Source organism: Dysidea avara, chromosome 9 (assembly GCF_963678975.1).
Source record: "Dysidea avara chromosome 9, odDysAvar1.4, whole genome shotgun sequence".
NCBI lineage: Eukaryota > Metazoa > Porifera > Demospongiae > Dictyoceratida > Dysideidae > Dysidea > Dysidea avara.
This window is the reverse complement of record NC_089280.1, coordinates 16,965,627-16,970,394: the sequence shown is the minus strand read 5'-3', so window position 1 is coordinate 16,970,394 and position 4,768 is coordinate 16,965,627.

Genomic DNA, 4,768 nt, shown 5'->3' with positions numbered 1-4,768 from the left:
TCTGTATGAAATTGTACTAAAGAAATATTCCATGTAATCACTTTAAATTTTGTTGACAATATAGCCATGCAGCAGCATAAGTAAATTACTGTTGGTGGATGGAATCCTAAGTGGAGAAGTCATACTACTGTACTACTTGTCCAATGAGTGCCATTGCTGCAGGCCCTCTGTGGGTTGGGGCATATCAAGACAAAAGTATAACACACCATGAACAGTGTATCTTTGACATTAACTTACATTACTTCTGATCCAGTACTTTTGCATAGCTACTATATAGCAGATTTAAAGAATGTTGTCATGGTAATTTCTTTGGCACAGGTTTAAACTGGTCAGGGCTGGATACAGACAGACAGATAAAGACATGGACAAGGCAAAAAAAACAAACAAAAAAAAAAACTACATTTGTATAATAACATACCACAATGCTTTGTACTGGTATCAAATTCCAGACCCAGACATCATCACTGCAGTGCTTGTCTATTTGTATGTATAGCTGAGTGATAGTTCTGATCTATCGATTATCGTGATAGTGAGTAACAATCGTGATTATGACAGTATGATATCATACTATCGTGATAAATTAAGCATATCTGTGCTTAGTCAAAAAAGAAGCAAACATGATATTGTTAAAGTTAAGGTGACTGTGAAAAGTCTAGTAGTGTATGCACAACAAAGATTACAACTGTAATACATAACAATTTTTACCAATATAGTGTTAGAAAAGCAGATACGTGGTGTGCAATTGGATTATTCATGGTGAGGTTGAGCGTCTTTGATCACTAGTAGTAACATCGTGATATAAAAGTTACTATCAATCGTGAATAGTGATAGTTGAACTATCGCTCAGCTCTATTTGTAAGCACATGTGTGCTTTAGGACACTACAAAAGACTATACCATACTGTTGTACACATGCTGTAGAACCTAAGAGTCTCATAAATTGTAGGGATTCAGCTGATATGCTTTAACTTAGCATTGTAGACCAGACTCTTACCCACTCATCATTTTGGCACAAGCGCCCTGCTTACAAGCCATAAGCTCTTGGGGGCATGGCTAGTGAGGCACTAAGCTGGGGGAATATCAGCTGAATCCTACAATTCATGACTCTGTATTAATTTCTAGAGTATGTGTACAACAGTATAGCGTGCTAGAGCCTATCCTCTGCACATTGCTTCTATAGGTGCTATGCGATGATGACATGTTGGTATGGAAGTCAAGACTAGTGTAGAAAACAACATGGGTATGAAAATTAACTATCATACATAAAATACATTTTGAAAATGTCCATTCCTGCATCTGACCGTGCCAGCTCTTTCTATGTGACATCTAGTCTATGCGTATGCATAATGTAATTAAGTCATGATGTCATAACAGCTGCAACCTCATAACACACAATAATATTTTCCTATGAATGCATTATGCGTCTGACTACCCATCCCATAGGCCTAACACTACTGTGTATACTAAATATAGATGGTGTTTTTTATTCAAATATTACACAAGAAATACTAAATACAGCTCGACTAATCACAGCTACATATAAATGTGTATGACTAATACAGATCTGTATACCATATAAGGTCTGATTGTATAGTCAAAACATGTAGATAGGCATGTATGCTAAGCCAGTCATACACTTTTATATGTCTAGCTAATGTGACTTTTCAAAGAATAGAATCCCCACACCCTCATTGCATAGCCAGAGTACTGCCTATGTATCAATGCAACCACCAACATATTAGCTAAATACAACTGTATACAAATAGTCTATGATACCAGCATGCTTGAAAGAAATCCGGTTGTTTGGATGTAATTATATACTACTGCTACTGTATAAAAGACCTGAGGCTGGGACAAATAGCACTACCTCATCAGTGACAATATTACAGTTGATCATGGGCGGGTTTGCATAGCTGTAATTCTGACATGCAAACAATCCATGGCTCTGATTTCTTGGAACTGACTTGACCACACCATTAAGTTAGTAACACTTACTTAGTCTACTAAGACCACACTCAACTGGATGGCAAGAATACACTCTATTGACAAGTACTAGAGCAGCATCAGGGGCAGTGGAGCAGGCCAAATAGTGAGGGGGCCAGGCCAGCTGTAAGTTGAAGACCAAAAAAAAAAAAAAAAAAAAGGTCACAGCCTGCTGACAATAGCTGCTCTCCACCAATTATATCTCCTTATTTATAACTACACATACGTAGCTAAGTAACTTGCTACACTGCTTCTCTGAATACTGTGACTGCTCTATTAGAGTATCCAGATCCTGACTGTTCTATTAGAGTATCTCGATCTTTTCTTGCAAACAGTGTCCCATAAAAGTGGGGGGGCCATGGCCCCTCTGTCTCCACCGCCTATGCTAGAGCTATATGGATCTGGGTGATAAAAACCACTCACTTCAGGTACTTCATTAATTTTGTGTTGTTTACTATGGCCGCAGTTGATTCATGTGTCTACCTTACTAATAGACTTATCTGATTTATTCTTACCAGGTTCATTGGGTCTTGTTCTCTTTCCTTCCACTATGTTTGCAGCTTCAACAATGAGCAACAAGTTTCCTTCTTCTCTATTGTTCATACCAGTTGCGGCTATATACTGCAAGTAACAATATAAACGTCTTACTCAGTTACATTTACAACCTGTAATAGAAGGTTACTACGTTTAATGAGTCACTATACACTGCGCAAATAGATAAATTGTACAATGAATTTGTATGGCTTGAAAGTGCATGCAAATTAGCATTGGCACGTGCGTAATATGTCCAAATACGTGGGCAAATAAAACTGGTTTTTTCTCTGAAGTGGGGTTGAGCCGATTCGTTGAAATCCCATTAGCTAATTTCATGCCATTGAGTAGAACCGAATTCTAGCTTCGCTAAATTAGTTTCACAAACTCATCTTCTCAGTACTCTGGCTACGTAGCTGTTGCTACCGCCTACCGGTCTTCTATCAACCCATCTATCAACTTCCGCTTTCAGCACCATCCGTCCGGCATAGCTACGGCTGTTGAAACCCGTAGTTAGCTATACACCAAGCTATGCTACTTTTGATCTGATATCTTGTGCTCTAGCTGCGTAGCTAAGTGAGAATGAATTTTCAGTTGTATGATGAACTGAGTACTTCTAAGTCATTTAGTTTATGTATATACTGTGCATGTGATCTTTGTTCTTGCCATGTGACTGTTTAATGTGTGTATAGGAGGTTATAGTTGGTCCACAACTCAACACTGGTAGCTATATACATGGTGCATGTAAAGAAACTGCTGTAGTTGTAACCATATATATACAGTGGCATAAGTAAACCATGCAGGCCTAGCCAGTGGCGGATCTAGGATTTTTAAAGGGGGTTTCTGAAAGTTGGTACAAGGCACCTGATGACATTTCTCCAGAAAATTTTGAGATTTTAGAAGCTCTGAGAGTGGATTTTAGGCTACTTTTAGCTAGCAATTACAATAAATGCAATGCTTTAAACTGTAGCTAACTACAGGGTAAAGATGCTGTAGCTTTGATTGCTCTATTAGAGTAGTTACTTGACTGCTCTATTAGAGTATCTCGATCGTTTTTAATGCAGTGAGAGATGAAAAGTGAAGTGTTGCTGAGGGTTTAATAGCTATAAATGGTGTTAGTTAAGTGCAACTGCATGCATGCTACTGAAACACAGTGGTATATAGTTGTTTGATATGACAAATTGTCAGTACAACAATGTTTATGTATTTAGACTGCCATTGAGCTAATTTTAAAAGAGGGTTTCTGTCGAAACCCCAGAAACCCATCTAGATCTGCTAGCTGCAGCTGTCAGTGAATATGAAAGACTTAGCTACCATTGTGCCAAGATAGTGATGAAGTGAGTATAGTCAGGGACGCACCATGGAATTGACAAGTGATATAGTGAAGAAAACTGGGCTGTGGTATCAGTGCAGGTTTAGTTACACCGCTGACCATATACCAGAAATTGCTATATAGTTCCAGTTATTGTGCAATTGCTGGCATATTAGTTTTTTTAGTAAAAGAGAGCTATAGTTGCAATTGTATGTATAAGAGCTCTGGATGACAATTAAGCTGTTTTGAAGAAAGGTCACTGTATAGCTAAGTCACACAGATAATGTTCATGTTGCAAAATATTTTAAATAGTTATTTATACAAGTATTTCTTGTACATACCACATTCATTATACTCAACTTCTAATTACGTACTAAAGGGCACAGAAATAGGTGCAATAACAAGGGTAATCTTGATACTGGCATCTCTGAATAACTGTTCAGTTGCTGGTTCATAATATCAATCTGAAGAAAAGGCTTTTGAAATGATCTGAAATACCCAAATATCTTGTAAGGTATTAAAAATCCAATTTCAATCCTGGAACACACCAGCAATATGTATGTCACTTGTTTGTGTGCTACATGTAGAGGTCTCCAAATCAATGAGATAACTTGTTAATACTGCTAACCATTGAATGGGGTTAACCTTCTATGTTGTTGTGGTCGAAAATAAAATTTAATTGTCTAGCCCACATTATTGTTATTGTAAACATACTCATCTTAATATGCTAAATGTACACCTTATGGTTCACAGAGTTTTGTAAATGCTATTCAGTACTACACCTATGCACATGCCTTGCAGTCAGCACTAAAAGTACCGTGAATTGCACATCCATGGTCATCAAAGTCTATGGTGTCACGTGAAAATGAGAACAAGATTTGAACGGGATTGCTCACATTTCATTGGTTATTTTAGTCAAATCCAAAAAATTTTATGACTATGG